This window comes from Acanthaster planci, linkage group LG13 (genome assembly GCF_054643075.1).
Source record: "Acanthaster planci isolate LZ-2023a linkage group LG13, COTS_SCS, whole genome shotgun sequence".
In the NCBI taxonomy this organism is placed as follows: Eukaryota; Metazoa; Echinodermata; class Asteroidea; order Valvatida; family Acanthasteridae; genus Acanthaster; species Acanthaster planci.
The window spans coordinates 16,007,902-16,026,713 of NC_141789.1; the positions used below are offsets into that span (position 1 = coordinate 16,007,902).

General features: G+C 40.5%; 1 protein-coding gene across 8 annotated transcripts in view; it reads left to right on the forward strand.

Annotated features, from left to right (window-relative positions):
• Window positions 1–18,812, forward strand: part of LOC110973794 (RNA-binding protein 41-like) — a 75,210-nt gene that overhangs the window by 38,605 nt on the left and 17,793 nt on the right. For 5 of the 8 annotated variants that reach the window (XR_002597512.2, XR_015427447.1, XR_002597516.2 and 2 more), the window contains one exon: window positions 14,739–14,818. The exons of 1 other annotated variant lie outside the window; for it this stretch is intronic. The gene's annotated coding sequence lies outside the window, so the exon portion shown is untranslated. Of the gene's footprint in view, window positions 1–10,053; window positions 10,237–14,738; window positions 14,819–18,812 lie in introns of all 8 variants that reach the window. 2 more of the 8 variants (XR_015427448.1, XR_015427446.1) reach the window with 1 other exon arrangement.

Genomic DNA, 18,812 nt, shown 5'->3' on the forward strand with positions numbered 1-18,812 from the left:
GCAATCCTGTATCGGCATTTCCTTGTTCTGGTTTCTCATCTGCACGGATCCGGAGGGTCGAGTATTATCAAATACTACGGGCCAGAAGGGGAAAACGTTGCTCACAAAGCAGAAGAAAAATCAATCAAACACAAGGTATTTTCACAAGTAAACAGATTCTGCTTATAGGAATAGCTACACGGACAAACATTTTAGTTTTTATCACGCAGTACTTCGGAAGAACGAAAGTCTACCAGAGGCCAAAGTACTGGGCATAATCATAGGACTGTGCACGATAGGGACAAATTTAACATCAATCGCAGTGATAACACTTTGATTCAAAAGACCACACCGCACTCTTGGTATCACAGAACTAGCAAAGCCTTACAGTAGCATATTCGGGTTCTGGTAATTATCAAATGGGTTGCACATTTTATCTCTTCTCTCTACCTATGGAGGTGTTGTGTAATTTATTTTCCAAAGTCTTGGATGAATATAGTTAGCGATCCTCACAGAAACGTCACATTTTATTACAGTTTGGGACCATGTAAATGTTTGCTCAAAAAAAGTGGGACTATTTATGGGCATTCGCTTTTTATTGTTTGTATTTTTCTTCTCAAACGAATTTGAGCACGAAAAAGCTAACCCTAAATCGCTAAAAGAATGCCGATGGTCTTATCGTACTCTTACATCTTTCTCTTGACACGCACTTCTTATCCACGGACAAAAGCTCTTGTTATGCTGCAATCCACCTGTAATTTCTCTCCCGCTGCGTCAAACTTGTCTTAGCCTGCGTGTTTCACCGTAAAACCATCCCTGGTTTGGCCTGAGGATGGAAGAGACACAATACACTGACATTTCCTCTCTTCCACACGCGGACCGAGCTCAGCTTCGTCCAGTCACGCCTGTGGGTGCCGCAAGGGCCGAAAATGTAGGCGCTCGATCGGAGGTGTCAAAAAACCACTCAAGTGGCCTTTTCATAGCCAGAGACGTGATTGAAAACCTCGCTCGTGTTCCATTTGGTTCACCTTCAAATTAAATCTCTAAAGTGAATCGTCTTCTTGGTTGCCTCTTCTAAGATGTGACTTGCAGTTTGTATTTATTACTTAATCGTACTGAGTGTTCCATTGATTGCTGAACGATGCCGTTGGTCATGTTTGTACGCTTTTATAAAAGGCTCCATTTATTGGTTATCACAGTTGTTTTAGTCTTTTCGGATTTGACGTGTTTGTCTTCCTTCTTTGGTGGCGCTTCCATTATGTTAATTATTCGATATTTTACGTTGCTGTTACCTTCAAGATTTGTTATTTTATTGTAAAATGTGTACTTCTTGACAGCTTTAGAGACAGCTTCATTGGCTTTATGCAAAATAACACCGGGGATCAAATCGAAAGGTTTATACATTTCATATTAGATCGTATACAAAATTACAAATGGAACTAAAGCAATGGAACTCTGACTGTTGTTATTATTATCACCAAAGGTAATCACCTTCAACTATTCGCCACAATATCGCATAACGAAAGTGAATTGCTAATGAAGCGTTTCATCCTTCTGTGGTGTAATTGAAGAACGGTTCGATATAACTTCCGTTTCTTTACTTTGTCATTCAATGCATTAAACTGCATTTTGAACCCAAAATGTCTGTTTTAAATCTATACATCCGTAGAATTGCATGTATTTTTAAAATTTTTCTTTGCACCTCATAAAAATGTGGCAAATTTTTCTACATTGCTACTTTGGAAAACGCTAGAGCGACGCGTTTGCAAATCCCCTGACAAGACCTAATTAGACAGTTTTAATTAACACTTCACTCTAGCGTACATTTATTTTCTTTTCACACTTGTCAGCGCTTTAAAAATCAATTATAGACCGGCATTCTGTCCCTGTTTTCTTTCAACGCCTACCGCGACTTTAGCACTTGCTACTAAGGGCTATGCAGGTGATTCGTGTGATGTCTTGTTTGTTTGCACTGTTTGTTTTTAATTAGATCATATTTGGTCTACAAATAGAGAGTTCGCTTGAATTTGGTTTGTGGATAAAAAGAGTCGTCGATTGCGTTTTTTGTTTTTTTTGTTTTTTTTTTGTGATACATCGATATCTGAAATTGATTATTGAAGGTTACACCCACGGTACTGACAGTTAAAGATTCTGAGATGGAATTTGTGGCTGACGTGCAGTAATGACGTGAGATGGAAAGCAGTAGAGCAGATTGACAGTCTTTACAATACGGGCGATTCACAATAGTGCGCCTCCAAGAGTCTGCAACGTGTTGACCTATCACAAGGCGCAAAATCTGTCGACCGTCTCCAAACGCGCATTGAGTCAACGGATTGTGCGCATTGTGATTGGTCAACACGTTGCAAACTCTTGGAGGCGCACTCTTGTGAAAGACCCGTATTAAATGTTTTATAAACAACTTCTGTAAAGCAAATATTTACATCTTGTCCGTCATCTCAGCATGCAAACTCCGACATCTATAGTACATGTATATCTATAATAGTGTATGCTATACCTTTTGGTTTGGTTTGGTTTGGTTTGGTTTGGTTTGGTTTGGTTTGGTTTGGTTTGGTGTGGTGTTGTATGGTGTGGTGTGGTATGGTATGGTGTGGTATGGTGTGGTATGGTGTGGTGTGGTGTGGTATGGTGTGGTGTGATATGATATGGTGTGGTATGGTGTGGTGTGGTGTGGTATGGTGTGGTGTGATATGATATGGTGTGGTATGGTATGGTGTGGTGTGGTGTGATATGATATGGTGTGGTATGGTGTGGTGTGGCATGGTGTGGTGTGATATGATATGGTATGGTGTGGTATGGTATGGTGTGGTGTGGTGTGATATGATATGGTGTGGTATGGTGTGGTGTGGTGTGGTATGGTGTGGTGTGATATGATATGGTGTGGTATGGTGTGGTGTGGTATGGTGTGGTGTGATATGATATGGTATGGTATGGTGTGGTGTGGTGTGATATGATATGGTGTGGTGTGGTGTGGTATGGTGTGGTGTGGTGTGATATGATATGGTGTGTTGTGGTGTGGTGTGGTATGGTGTGGTGTGGTGGACTGCGCTTTGGTGTGCTGTGTTTTGTTTTGTTGAGTTTTGTTTTGTTTGGGGTTTTTGGGGGGGGTTGTTTTGCTTTGTTTTTATTTTGTTTGTAAAATTTGATTTTACAAATTTACAACAGTAATGGCCTGTTTGTTTCTTTTTTAGTTCGCTCTTTTCCTGCTCATTTATCAGTTGTCTGTTTGTCGGTTGGTTGATCGGTTGGCTAGTTGTTCTTATACCAATCAGTAATTGACTGAATAGCTGAGTGGTATCTATTGACTCATAATGCAGATTGTGACAAACCGGCCCTGTTATAAATGATTCGACAACATCGCTCAACACTTCATTTACGTGTAACTACAATTAACCTGCCGCAGTGTAACTCGGAAACATCATCAAATTGTAAATTGTTCTGTGATATTACCCACAATACTATGACACCTAGTACGAAGTAAAGAAAAATTGTTTACATATTCTTGATAGTTTTTACTATCCACATGGCGCTAGTTTGACCAAGGAAATTGAGATCTGACAAATTGAATTTGACGCAGGCGGTGTGCTGCCAAGAAACGTTTTACCTGAAATGTTATACGGTTCATGGTCGTAATTAAACGGTTAAACTGGTTCCACTGCTCTCGAAGACTTCGTTTTCGTTTACGAGATCATCATTCAATTGCAACAGTGTGTGGAGCCATGGATTTGGTCACGGGTTATAAGCCTAATGCAGTGGAAGCTATTTGCATCTGTAAATTGATTTCAAAGGTAAATGAAATGTGTGTCTCTTGGAGTGTGTGAATAGGAGACGGGCTGTTGCACTTTCCCAGACACGCTGTACTGCCATTACTACGCCTACGTTTGCGGTTGTTAATTGGTTGTGTTTGCGGGTATTTTGATGTTCCATGATTGGATGTGGAATAAAAATTGTATCTAGTGTGGAATTTTTTTTGGAAAACAGTGTTTGATTCAGAATTTGGCATGAAAACTACAAATATGAAATGAGTCGTTTCGTTAACACTGAACAATGATTGTATGCTGAGAAGTGTCAAGCTGTCCAGTTTGGGTAACCTTTTTGATTGGTCTTAAAGAAAACCCAAATAAGGACAAATTGTTTAAATTACTTCAGTCGAATTTGGTGACAATTAACAGTATTACGTGTTTTGCGGTTAAGCCATTACTATGCCGAATACTTTAAATCTACCTGTTACTGTGTATTCTGCTTGTGATACCGGCCTTCTTTGCAAGCAACCCTTCATAACAATGTTTTTAACTCGACTTCGTCTAAACGAGGAAGCCTTTAAGTATGAGTTAGTACATGGTATAACTTGTACAGGACGGTTTTGAAATTATATAATTCTACTTACTCATCAATAACAAATCACAAATCAAGTCAATGAAATCTGTAATCTAAGATTACAGCTCCTTGATTACATGCACAAAGTGAGCCAATGGGCATGCAGATTTTTGTGTGAGGAAATCATCGATTGAATACAATCCAACCTTGTGTGGTCGCTGCCTTCTGTACCGTACTGCACAAAATGAAACAACTTTCTCGGTAATTTGTACATGATGTTGGCCTTCAGTATCTCGTTTTGTCTGGAGGATTTTTGTATTATAAGACCTCTGCGTCCGAAACTATGAATGAATTATTTCTATGGTCAGGTGATCTATTTCCTGAGACTCAAGGTAAGTGTGCACTTCCGTATAGCCTTGTGGAATGGGCAGTACATATTGTCAACCATAATTATTGGTATCCTTTGAAACCATTCCCTACCAAATACATTGCGACCTTTCCTGCTTAAATTTGTTTCTGAGCAACCCGCACTGTCAGACCATTTAACATTTTGCCCCGGAGCAAGTCGAACAAACAGACTTACCAAGGGACTGGGTGTGTGAAGGAAAAGTGCGTTCCTCGCTTGATTATCAAATAAAACTGAAATTATACACGCCCTATGGGCACATGTCAAATTCTACGCGCACGACTATTCCAACGCAAGCGAACGATGATTGAAGGCAACTGCAAGACTGGTGTCCTGTATGGTGCATGACAGTGACGGGTTTTTCTTCCTCTCTTTCTCATTTATCCATTTCCTCACGTGTCCATCCGAAGAAGATCTGTCTGTGACAATTCGTGTATTAAAGGTAGTCATTGAAGCTATTTTGCCTCATTTTAAAACCAAATGGCCTGCTTTCCATGTGTAGATCAACGATAGACATTTTATGGTGTTTTTATAACTGTATCCTTATAATGCTTCATAGGAAAATTAAGCGAAGCTGTCTTTTAGGCTCGCAAACTCATTTTAGCTCATGAACTTGTCAGCTTTGTCAAGGAATAAACAGGGAAATAAATAAAGGCAATATAAAATTCCACGAGCTGGCTCGATCGATGCTTGTCTGTTCCGCGTAGCGACTTCGCAAACATGATTAAGAGCTTGCAGGAATATCCGCCGAATAGGCTGTGTATTTAACAACTTGACTCCCGGTGAATCGAAGTTGTAGCAAACTTCACACGCGTCATGGTGGGACACGTCTCGACCGGAGATTCACGGCCTTATACCGGGACCATGGATAGTCTCTGTGGGAGTGAGAAATGATCGATATTTATGGGTTTATATCCGCTGGATTACACACCACCGCGGACTTGACAGGTCTCGACGCCCGTGAGTGAAGAAGAAGAGGTAAAAGTCTCGAGGGAATTTCTTAAAAGTGACTAACATTTTGAAATATCCCAATGCCAAAACTAAAAGCGTGGGATATTTTATTTATTTGTCTGCCGGCTTTTGTCTAATGCGGTGTAAAAAACAGATGCATCTGAAAGCATTCGACTAGAAATCTTCCGTTGTGGGCTGAAGAAAATGCCTGTATGAAAAAGCTCGCTTTTTATGATTGGCTGTCACATTGTCAGAATGTTCTTTATTTCATTGACTGTGTGAAGATTCCTGCCAACAGGAATTTTAATATTGCCATTCTGCAAGACTACCTGAAAAAGGCGTTGTTTTGGGCGTGGTCAATTATGGGGTGTACCTTTCTCTGTAAAATGCACCTGCTATTGAATAACCTTCTGGTGGTTGATCCCCCTTTGTAATTCAATTCCCCATTAGAATCCCATTAACACAGATCACAATTTTTTCCGACCAAAATGTCCTCGCCAAGAAAGCTAGTCACGTCCCGTCGGCTGATTAGGGGGCTTTGGTAACAGGTCTGAAGATTCGTATCAGTTGCCAGTAACACGAGGTAGATTGTCAATTCGTGCATCGAGTTACCTGACCTGAAGACACCCCGAGTTGTCATTTCTGATTGTGATGAAGAGAGGCTTTAATGGGTTAGACTATATATCACGGAATCCGACCAAAAAGATCATTATTCGGCAGGGAAAGTGAAATTGGGGCACGTGAGGATGAATATTGACCCAACAGAATGTGGACTAGTTCCCATGGTTGAGGCAAGTAACGCTTTTCTCTCTTTTTTTCCTAAGTAGACGTTGAAGACAGTGGCTACGGATGTTCGCTGTGGCGTTGTCTACTTCAAAAACCGAAAGCCTTCGACTATACAAACGGCTTATTCGGACATTTGTGCATTACTCATAGAATGTAAATATCAATCAGAACAATGAGGAAATATAAGCCAAAACGTGTATTGATGCTGGACGTCAGTCTATAGTTCGATAGCTTGGTGGTAACTTGCTGTTACCACCAAACCACAACGACGTCACAAAGAACGGATTTGATATGCATGGAGAATGGCTCGCGTTAACAGCCTCAGCAATAATTCAACATTTAATGTGTAGCGTCGCATTTATGAATTAATCCATCAGTAAAGCCTTTAAAAATTTCCGTTATGGGGCATTACATTACTGAGACATCGTGAATGAACGATGACAACACGTCTGCAACAGTTCCCACTTGCTTGAACAGCTGCTGATCACCCTTTGTGTACCGCCACAAAAAACCGCAAGGCGGAAAATAGACCCGCTTCTCTGTGAGTTTTGCCGCTGTGGCAGTGTTTTTCTCATGCCAAGCCGCGCCAGGACGTGCATGCTTCTAATTTGCTTTTTTCAAGATATAATCGAGCACGGAGATGTGTTGAATGATACCAGTCACCTGGCAGATGAAACTCATCACAAGGGGTCTTAGCTCGAAGGAATTCACATTTTACCGATTCTGTTTTTAAGGCATTCAAACGCGGAGATAGTCGAGTACCGATATCATTGTAAAAAGCCGCCGGGACCAACGTCATGGGTCTAAAGATAGGCCAGTGGCTCTGCCCACTCAGAAAAGCCTGACTGATACAGGGATATGGTCCTTGATAAAAACCCAGGGGACATGAAAGTCGTCTTGTCGCAGCCGGAACAAATAATCTGAATTGAAATGCTGGACGCACTCTTGGATCTGATGGGCGAATACGCCCTGGTGTGCTTGTCTAATGTCTGTCTTGGTTTTTTTTATTAGTTGGACCGATATTGGGACACCAACCTTTCGCTTTTATAAGCGACAACTAAAATGGACCAGAGTTAGCGCTTAACGACGATTCCATTTCCATTTTGAAAGCACAAATCCAAACCAAAATGGCTTCTACCGTGGTAGAAGCCATTTTGGTTTCACGCATGGTTACAGTTTTTGTTTCAAAATGTAATGATTTCATAGTCTCAAAACGAATCTTTGCTAGCCATACAGACTAACAAGTAGCCCATTTTGTCGCCAGTGTTTCAAAGATTTGGCACGGTTTGCATTATGCAGGAACTGTTTTATTGGATAGCTTGACAGTAGTTTACTCTATCGATTAAAAGGCGTTTCCAATAAGCATCCAAGGGCTAATGCACTCTGCCATCTCTGCCGACATATTTGTCACATCCCCGGCACACATGCCTCCTTGTCACTCGCTAGCCAACCCGTCATATGGCCTCACAACAACTAACCACGAAATGCAATAAACGATTTAATACGAGAGTGCATCACTTTATTAGACTCTTAATGTTGTGGCGGTAATACGTAATGTTATTAGAGACAACACTTCATGCACGTGCATGAGGTTGACAACCCTAGACAACAAGCAAATCGAAGTACACGGAAGCGTGAGACAAAACGTTAACATTTGAATACTGCGATTAGTGGAGGGGATGGAGATGTTGGGGATCATAGCTGATCGAACGGTAAAGCGTCATCTTTACGTCACACAAGACAGTCCTGACGGGATGGTGACTGTGTCATTTATGTTGTTGGCGCGTATAAGTTGTAAGATGAAATAAGTATGGAACGGATGGAGTTTAATTTGTACCGTCTGAGGGCGATGGGTGCGTTGGCCCGGCTGTACCATTTTATCAGTAAACTCCAAGGAGTAGTTTTGCTGACAGCTTGCATTGTCAGCGAAGCACGCAGAAGCAGTTACCCACGTGTCAATGTACGTCTCCTATTGGCAGTTCAAAAACACTAGGCCTATTCATAGAAAAGACCCGACACTTAGTAAAACCAGGGGCCAATTTCATGGAGCTGCTTAAGCACAGAATTTGCTAAAGAACGAAAAAGCCTTGCTTAATAAAACAAAGGTTACCAGCTCAAACTCTATGTGATTGTCATGCTAACCAAAAGACAGGTAAATACCATTCCAAAACAATAGACATAACAAGAAGTGTAGGCTGGAAACCTGATTTGACAAGCAAAGTTTTTCACACTTAAGCAACGTTTGTGCTTCAGCAGCTCTATGAAATTGGCCCCAGGTCTTTGCCTACTTGCTTAATATTTTGTACAACTTCTTTAATTGCAGTAAGCTCACTCCCTGTTCCTTACAATGGAGCGAAACTCCTTAGGTGTCAAGAAAGTCACGTCATGTTGTGGAGCTTCTTTTATTGTCGCTGTGTGTGTTCTGCCCTTTAGCAGTTGGCTCAAAAGCAAGAATCTTACCCCCTCGCGTTACTGCAAGACACATCTCAAAGATGGGCGTCAAATCGGATTAGTACAATGTTGCGTATATTTTTTACGCAGCGTAACGCGAGTATCGTCCCGTCACTTTCAATATTATTCGCCATTCGTTCGAAGAGGTTTCAGTGGCATTTTGGCGGGAACTCAATACGTTAATCAGGATGTTCGTCAATGTGTCACTGCGCGTGTTTAGATCATTGAACTTGCATATCTGTGGTATAACTCCCGCTCAAATTGAATTATCACTCTTAATTCGTTTAGTTTTGCGTAGCTTACATTGTGTTTTGATCTAGATGGCTCATATTGACCGCTTACATATTGACCGCTCAGCAAAATGTTTCTTTTTTTCGTCGAAGGTAGAATTATCTTCCCAAAGTGATACTTTATCTTTGGCATATTTTGGCATTGAAATGTGAATGATGTCGCTTCTTACACCGCGCGACGGGAGAATGGTTCGCACTTTTGAATGGTATATTCAGTTTTAGAAATGCACCCGAGGCTTGGTACAAATCGGCGTGGTGAACTTTGGTTGTTATTTTTGAAAAGTAAAAAAAAAAAGTTTTATTTTTCTTCTGAAGAAAATTATTCAGTGATAAAAAAAAGTTCGGTAACGACACTACAGAAAACCCTAAAGAGACTTCTATTAAACGACACTACAGAAAAACCTGAAGAGACTTGGGATCCATGGGAAGGAACAGATACCTAATATGCATGACTAATCATTAGCTAGTCACAGCCATACCATGCAGTAGCCACTATCACGCACCAGCCTATTGGCCATACACCTTCATTTAGTTCATTCTTGGATTTCACCTTTAATAGATTTTAGGTAACGACCCGGCTTTAATACATTACCACGATATTTCTTTCAAGACTGAAGCAGTCATTTATAAGACAACAGTTTTTGGTGTTGTTTCATAAATGACTGCTTCATTGTATTACCATTTTGATATCCTTTAACAGCTGTCTTAATATTGTTGATTTTGCATGACTAAGTTCCTACACGGCCTAGCCGCATATCAAGAAGATCTGTCTCTTTCAATCTTGAAAGGGTTTTGTCAGTTCCTTGCAATTCAGAAGAAGGATTTCCCTGACAGCCAATTATCCTCCTATTTCAGGGACCCTCTGTGATTCCCGTCACTTCAGTAGAATGTGCTTGGATTTTCAATACCTCGTCTGCTTGAAGCCTTCAGACATCTCTAAAAATCATGCAGTTTCGGAGACTAATCCGTCGACGAGAGATGTGAAGAAATCAACGGGGGGATAGAGGAATGATTGATACGATTGCTTTCCAAACAATGGCAAAATTTGTCAACTTCACATGAAAGTTTAATATTCATGACTTTTCATTTCATAATGAAATGTGTATAATTCCACACTATGAAGTTAATCTTCTTAATAAAAGAAAAAAAGGGAAAAAGTACCAAAGTTTCAATAAAGACGTTTTATATGGCCTTAGTAATGGCATTGAAGAACGTGCTCCGTCCTGTATTGCATGACTGTAAAGTTTGACCGATCAATGTTTCCCGCGCCGCACTAAAATGAAAACGAAATTTGTTCCAGAGCCTTTATAGAACCTCGCTAGGCTTAAGGCACCAGGTGTCTTTCCTTTATTTCTACAACACGCTTCTAGGCCTACTGGTTTACATCCCAGTTTCAAGGTGCAATATCGAATTGACTGAAGAGAAACTTTTGAAGTTCTGGACCATACTGAAAAACTGAGGGCCTTATCTTCAGAAGTAGCAAAACATGGATTTAAACTACCGTGGTACTGCTGGAAAATTTCCATCGCCAGCAGGTTCTGGTATAAATAAAGCAGTGTCTTAGCTTCATGCGGTTTGAAATGACACACTCCTTCGGTAAATTTAGCCTTGTCGTGGACATTTGTTCCCAGGGTATGTCATTAAGTCCTTATAGGGACGAAAATCTGCCAGGTGCGTTTGTTTAACTCATGCGCTTCAACCTTGGCGTATGCATAATGCGTACAGAAATACGTCATGCACCGTACGCACATATGGCTTTTAACCTTTGGCGCGTACTATACACCAAACGTAAAGGGACACTTCAGCAACGCTAATTAAAAGGACTCAGAGCGTTTGGGTTAAATTCCGGTAAATCTTGTGCGAAAACCAGACTAGACAGTCATGAAGTTATAGCTTTTCAGCGTGTTTTAATGTTTCCTTCAGGAACTCCCACCACTTTCCTCCTTTGATGATTGGATTAATAGGGCTGGGCGACACATTTGTGCCTGAGGAACCGTTTTTCGGTGACTGGCTAAATGCAATTGGTCCTATCGTAAGGGGAGATCATAGCGTAAAGCACGCCATATGTTAGTCTTTGTGTCGCTGGAGTCATTGCACTGTAACCCCTACTCTGTACTTTTAGCGCAGGCCCATCTTGGGGATTCTGCCTTGCTCCATGTTCGTCTCCCCTTAAGCCAGCGAAATGTAATGGCGACCGTTGCGTGATGATGCACGTGGCTTTTGAATTCGCTGGATTAACTGCCATTTGCTTCCAGTTGGTTCCCTGCATGACGACCATTCACATGGTTTTGGTGTAACACACTGGTGCACGCGGTTCAGTGATAATCTCCAAAGGCACGTAGCCTCATTAAGTCCGAAGCTGAGGTAGATCTCAAATATGTCGGTTTGTTAGCTGATATCTCACTGGCTTTTGTCAGGTGTATCGCTGCTAATAACACATTGCCATAAAACTCGATAAGTGCCAGGTATTTTAATCGAATGTCGATGTACGGTGCTGAGATACCAATTCAGTTTTTGTACATCTTATCAAGGAATGTATCCATTTCAAACGAAATCATTTAGAGGGCCTGATTAGTCATTGCTGTGAATTTATGGGATTTGATTTCACCAGAGTGCCATCAAGGACACTTTTCGATCAAGACGAATGACTTTTCCTGATTTTGCTGCCAGTGGAACTCTTGCAGCAATACATGCATATGATTTCCAATATCCGTGCATTGTTACATATCGTTCTGGAAATATCTTGGGCCAATGCATTGCAGGCAGGTCCTTTTATTACTGATGAGGATGAGAGATTATATCGTTGTGTGTGGTCATTTTGTTGTAGCAAATGGGATTAAACAACTTCATTCAGGAATTTAAAGTCATTTGGTGATTGGAATTTGTATTTCTTGAGACAGACAAGCCAACCCATTCGACCTTTTGTTACAATACACAGCCGTTTTGTGTTAGCTATTCTACAAGATATGGAAGTTGTCAGACCATATAGCCTTCGGCTAGAACTGGAACGAAATACGTGTCAGAACATTCGAGGCCAGTTGCCTTTTCGCTCCAGAATACCGCAGATATTTTATTCAAGCAATGAATAGAAAGACAATACCAATGTAGCATCAGGTGCTGTATGACCGCATTGAAACGAGACTCTAGTATTCCCGTGCAATAAGAGTTTCAATTCTCAGGTTGACCCAGTTATTGGTAATCGGTTTCTTTTCATCGTTTGTTCGATCCTGACTATTTGTAGGCCTATGTTCATCGCGATAGAAAAACACAGTTCTTGAATAGTGGGTGTGCAAATCACCGACGCGTATGCGTACCTACCTCCACTCTCTTTACCTTAGGCACTCAAGATCTGTCTCGATTCGAAGAGCTCTCCATGCAATGAACGCTGCTTAACTTCTATTGTAATTTCACCATCGTTTTGCACGGCCATGTTCGACTGGTTATATTTAATTTCTGTTCACCAATGTTATTTCATGATCAAATCACAAAGTCAACACGTAATTTAAGTGGTGCTCCGGCTGGCCCAAAGTGCGGGACGCCCCGCAGGCAGAATCTAGAGAACCTGCATGTACGGCGCAGGAGAATCCACGCTCCCTTTATCAAAGGTCGATTCAAGCCAGTTCTCTCCCCTGACTTCTCCGGTATAAACCAGCCCTCGGCCCCTCCCGCCTTGCAGTCTATACTTATGAACTTGGAGGAACTGGGGCAAGAGGTGATGAATATGTGCAAGTATAGTAGCGTTAAACTCATGTAGAATACGCTGTTGAACCAGTTTACGCAAGGTCTACTCAATCTCTGCGCACGGAGGTCAGCCTTACCAGGCATGGTGTATTAGCAGCTGGCATTGCAGCCAACCTACTGATCCCTATCCCTCCAGAGTTATCGCCCTTACATGTCCAATTATCAATTTCGAGGAAAATCCGGATTTCCTCTTCCCTCGAGGACCTCAGCAACCTTTCTATCATTCGCTCATATCTCCTGAGTCAGTCGGCTTTTTAAGCCTCGACGATCTTCTTAACATTATGATTAATAGGATGAAGATTTGGCCCAGTCTGGTAAATTAAAAGAAGGCATCAATGATTAATGTGGCTGCATAGGGGATTTTCTGCACGTAATATTAGTCTGGACCAGTGTAGAACCTTAACCCAAATACCACGCTTGGATACACGATGAAGATGTTAACAAGACCTTAAAATTGCCACAGCTGAAATATTAACCAAATGGGGTAATAGACGCAGCTTATTGCATTTTGTTATGTTTACACCATTTTAACCGTAACTCATGGTGCATAAGATAATTTCTTGGAAAGCAAAACGCACGCAAAATGTTTTCATCATATCCCATCAGTAGTTGTCAAAAATTTATCTCATTTTGCTATTTATAAGACACAGCTTCCAAAACAGAATAATTGAATGAGAAACGCGATAGAAAAATACTACATATTTTGCATTATAATGATATAATTTACATTTCAAGATTGCCGTGTCAATGCACAAAGTGGGGTTCCTTCCATGGAATAGACGGCTGCATTGTCAGCGTAACAAGACTTGTCATTTTAACGCATACAGGGAAGGCAAAGTGAAATCGTTGACATGTTAATAAAGGGACTGACATCGGAAATATATTTGTATGATCTGGCTCTAATCACAGTACGTGTAATGGGCCTTTGCATCTTATGATGTATTCAAATTGGTCACCATAGCAACTAAAACGAAGTGATGCGTCATTAAGATTTACGAAAAAAATCAAGGTTGGGCATTCGGATGGAAGGGAGTTCTCAAGGATATTGTGAAACGCCATACCATAGCTGTCCGTCTCGAGTAAACCTGACGATCATATACCGATATTAGTTGAAGTCCTTGTTTGTGCGGAAATCCAAGTTACAGAGACACAACGTGAAGCACATTTCACTTTAGCAGTGTTGGCCGATTAAAATTACCTTGATGTAAATCATCGGTTGAAATCGTGATTGTTAAAAAAAACTTTTTAAACAAATTGTGGAAATGACAAAAATTATTTTTAGACTGATTTATCAATGTTTCCAAAGTTTTTTGTATTCATAATTGGTAAAAGCTTCTTGAAACCCTTCCTGTGAAGTGTTGATAAGAATTATGGATGCATACGTATAACAAGCAGTCTTATAGCTTGAGAGAAAGTTTTGCTCATTTCAAGCCTCTTGTTTTAGGTTCGACAAAGGAGTTGAATTATTTATAATCGCGATTTAATTTACTTCATTTTAATCGTCCACCATCAATTTAAAGTAATAAAGTGCCAGTGTACAGCGATGCAATCAAATACAGGACAGGGGTCAGTCAATTGTTACGCCACATCTTAAAAAAGAAAATGATGTCATTATAAGCACAAAAAGAACTATTATAGCAGGTTGATTCTTTAATGATGATATTAACATATTTCAGTGACCTTTATACCTGAACATTTTAATTATCCAAGTAATCGTACTTGATTCACCCCTGTAATGCATAATGGTTGATCTCGACTGATATTTCGTTGAAATTCCATTGTTTCAAATCTTCCTTCAGAAATTGAAAATTTAGCAAGATCTCAAATCCACGGAGAATATTCATGAGAGCTTGTTGGATCTGCAAGCGCCCTTCGCAAGGTGGGTATTTTTTGCCTCAAGTCAAAATAATATGTAAATCCTAGACAAGCAGAGACACAGTACACGACGGGTTGCCGGTGCGTACAGTAGTAGTAAAGGAGACATGAAATAAAATTGTGTATGATTTGAATACTTGTAGAAAAGCTTCCTGCAATGTTACTATGACTTCCTATCTCTTTGGTGGCAGTATTAGGGATGAACTTCAATGTTATTCTATGACTTCCTATCTCTTTGGTGGCAGTATTAGGGATGAACTTCAATGTTATTCAAGCTAATGAACATGCCCATATTCATGAGCTGAAGCGTGATGTCATCCAAAGCAGAATAGTAGTGGCTCTATAGCGCTGTGTATATGAGATAACATAATCTACATTTTCTTGGAGTAAGTTCCACTGTTCACTTATTTGTTTATTGTATTAATTAGCTTGTTTGGAAAACAGTAATGGGGAATATTTCTTCAAAACGTCGTTTGGGGATAATTGTGAAGGAAAAAGTTTTGTACTTAACAAGCTCCTTGTGTACCCCGGTAACAAAAGAAAGATCATGATAGCGCGCCCTCTAAAATGTATTACTGATAAAACGATTTTTAAGAATGACAAAACTACCAACCTCTTGTCACTATTTAAAAGAAGAAAAATATTTAGATCTCGTTTGTATGTATAACAATGTATAAATAAGTTGATCTGAATGTCCAAGGCATTGTCTCTTTAAAGCCAGCCCATGAGCGAAACAAAAATCGTACACAGTGGCAAACTTGAAGTTGAAGTCGATTCTGAATAATCTGCACAGCGAAAGTCGGGAGCCAATTTCATGCAGCTGTTGATGCTTAGCGCGGCAAATAGTTGCTTAGCAGAAAAGATTACCATCGAAATACATGTAGGTCATCTGTTACTCGTTGTGACTGGCCCCACTGATTTCTGCTTATGGCAGTTGTCATTTTTTTCCCTGCTGAGCAAGCTTCATAATGTTGGTTCCAAACTAGGAAGAAATTGCTAGCACATTTTTGAATTCGATTGTTTTTTTTTCTCAACATCTGAACAATAAGAAGAATTTTACAACGCTTTTCTTCCAGTGGCATGAAGACATCAAAGTTCGACATGCGTGTCTTGAGAAAATGTGATTTGTTTCCTTGCGTAAATGCAAAATATGATCTGCTTCATGAGAATCCAAGATTCTTCGAGCTCAATGCTTATTTCATTAATACTGTACTTGACGTTTGGTTGCATATATTTTTAGCATTGGACTATCTCCCATGATTCTGGTGCGGCCATCCATGTCATAATGTTCATCGCCGCAGCGATTCATCGATTCGACTGTGTGCGCTGTCCAGCGCGCTCGATCTTAATAGCGAATTCCTCTACCGACTTACACGATTCTACGGAAATTTTCGCTCGATTTGGCTGGAGTATTTTCCACATTATGGCAAAAGGGTGAAAGTCTACAATCTCAGCGGTGACGTCTTCGCCACGCTGTTGAAATTAAATGCTGCCGATGCAGCTGCATTTTCCCGCCATTTCCTGAAGCTATCAACATAATTCTATTTAACTGTTATCAAAGATATAAGGCAAAAACTTTGCGCCAGGCTGAATTGATAATTTTCGGGGGAAAAAAGATTCCTAGTTCAAATTCCTCTCCCCCACCCCTTCCACTTGACTTAATTTCCTTCTGTGTGCTCAGGCATTTGAAAGATTTCTGTGGTTTTTGCCTTTGCGAGAGACCGCAAGTCTCCGGCTTTCTTAAAGCCATTACCGTCGTGTCCAGATTCATTCAGTGCTCTGACCTTGCTCTATAATTCGGCTTTTCCGAACAATCTAATCAGTTGAATTTCCAGTTACGGCAGTAATATCGTTCATGCTCTTGGTCTCTGGACTGAACTGCAGTCTTTGCTAAAGTCTTTGGTGATGTCTCCCCGTCACCGTCTCATGGCTAATTGATATCTGATGTCAGTTGGTCCATGTTGTGGAGAGTTCCTTTTGAATATTGAACGACTTTTCCTCTGAAGGGAGATTGTGTTACATTGAGTGAAACTGTAGCGTCGAGGAATTTAAAACAGAAGTCGAAACGCCCGTTCAAATTTCACTTTATCGAGAGGCGACTTTCATTTCCAATTCTGCTTAGATGCAGTCTTTAGATCAAGACTTGAATCAGTTCACAGCTACCCAATGAGTCTGACTTTGAGTCTCAATGAGTCTTACAAAAATTGGATAAATACGTAATAAAATATGCTTTACAATCGGTGATTTAAAATCTAAAGGTTTGAATACCCCTCGTTATGAGAAACAATAAGACATTAAAAGGTGACTGTACTACACAACTTTCCTATCTCTAAACATGGGCGTCGCCAGGATTTTTTTCTGGAGTGGGGATGGCAAAGCACTCATAAACTGTAACATTTCAAGAACTTCAGGGCTGGAGGGAGTTAGTTTTGTTAAAAAATTGGTGATTTTTTATCCACTTCCATCTCTTGTTTTTATTTCTTTTCGTTTTCTCCCTCTTTCCCCTGTTTATTTTTCGACTTTTTTTCTCTTTTTTTGGGGGGGGCACCCCCTGCCCCTCCCCAAGACTCTTCCGCGTCTTTAAATCAATACGTTGAGTGTTAGTACGGGAATCGGTCTTAGTGGCGACCCGTTTTAAGCCAGGCTTTGCGCTATCCATTTCTGTGCGATTGAATCTCGTAACAATTAGGGCTGGTTAATTTAACTTCAGAAAGCTGTTGGCCTCATTTCGGGTTGAAGTTATAACCTAACAAAATCCGTTTGCACGTTTGTCTGAAGAATGAATTTGGGACGGAAAAACAAGACGACCCAATTACTCCAGTATCTCTTGAAAATGAAGTCGCATTGGTTGGATTACGCACAATACAGCTGCGGCCACGCGGTCGATAGTTTGCACCTTTAGGGCCGTCCTACCTCTACTAGATTTGTTTTTCTTCCCTGGATACAGTAAGCTTGCGTCCCCTATCCTTTGTTAACCCTCTTCCGCCCGTTTATCTCTGTCTCGTCATCTAGGTTTTCACTGACCTCGTGGATTTTTCCTTGCAATCCCGTAACCTCAAATTGCTTCAGTTTTCTTCAGCCTGATTTCCATTTAAAATTGAAGTCAACTTCGTTGGTATATGTAAAGCCATCCTGTAAGAGCCCCCAGAATAGGGCCTGCGTAAAAAACGTTCTGGATTTGCCACTTGTTATTCCGCATTACGTGCAGTTGTCCTTTGCGATCTGCAACTCTCCATACCCTGAGTGGTTTTTTTTTATCCCGACTAGACAAATACAAAGTGCTCACTTCTCATTTTGAAGCTCTCAGAACCTAGATTTTCCAACTCGCCAAAAACCTTGTCAATTGACTTTTTCTCTTTCCCGCTTGAGTGTTCCTATAAACACCGTCTTGAAATTTAAACTTGAAGTCTGCACTTGAACACGAATGAGCTGCATTGCTCAACCGCGAAGGCATTCAGTGCGTTGGATCTGATATCACATTGTTTATCAAAGAGGTGAGGTAAAGGCAATGATATTAAGACGGTTATTTTCTTGATCTTGTCACATTATTGTCCACTCATTGCTTTTAGAAGCTCCTAGCAGTTAAACATATTATTTTCCTCATCTTTGAGATTATTTTATGGTCGTTATTACGCATATTGCATATACGATGAGCACTTGCTTTTTCTTGAATTATTTTTATCAAACGTTGAATAATAACACGAACCTCCCAATGTATAGCGAAAGTAACCTCATCCTGCAACGCGCACAGTATGATGTAAACTTCATAGGCATGTTGAAGGCATTATTATCGCGATAATAAGTCTTAAGCAAAAACCGGCTGGATACGTGTCTCAGGCCGTATATAATGCAGGGTGTTTTAGTCGGTAACCTGTTTTTTTTTTTTTTTTTTTTGCTAGGCAAGCATTGTCGAGACTATTGCAAGACTGTATAAAAGGAAATCAGTTCAGTGTTACACCCCTCTAGGGTAGAAACTCTTAAAAGGTTGTGTAAAAAGG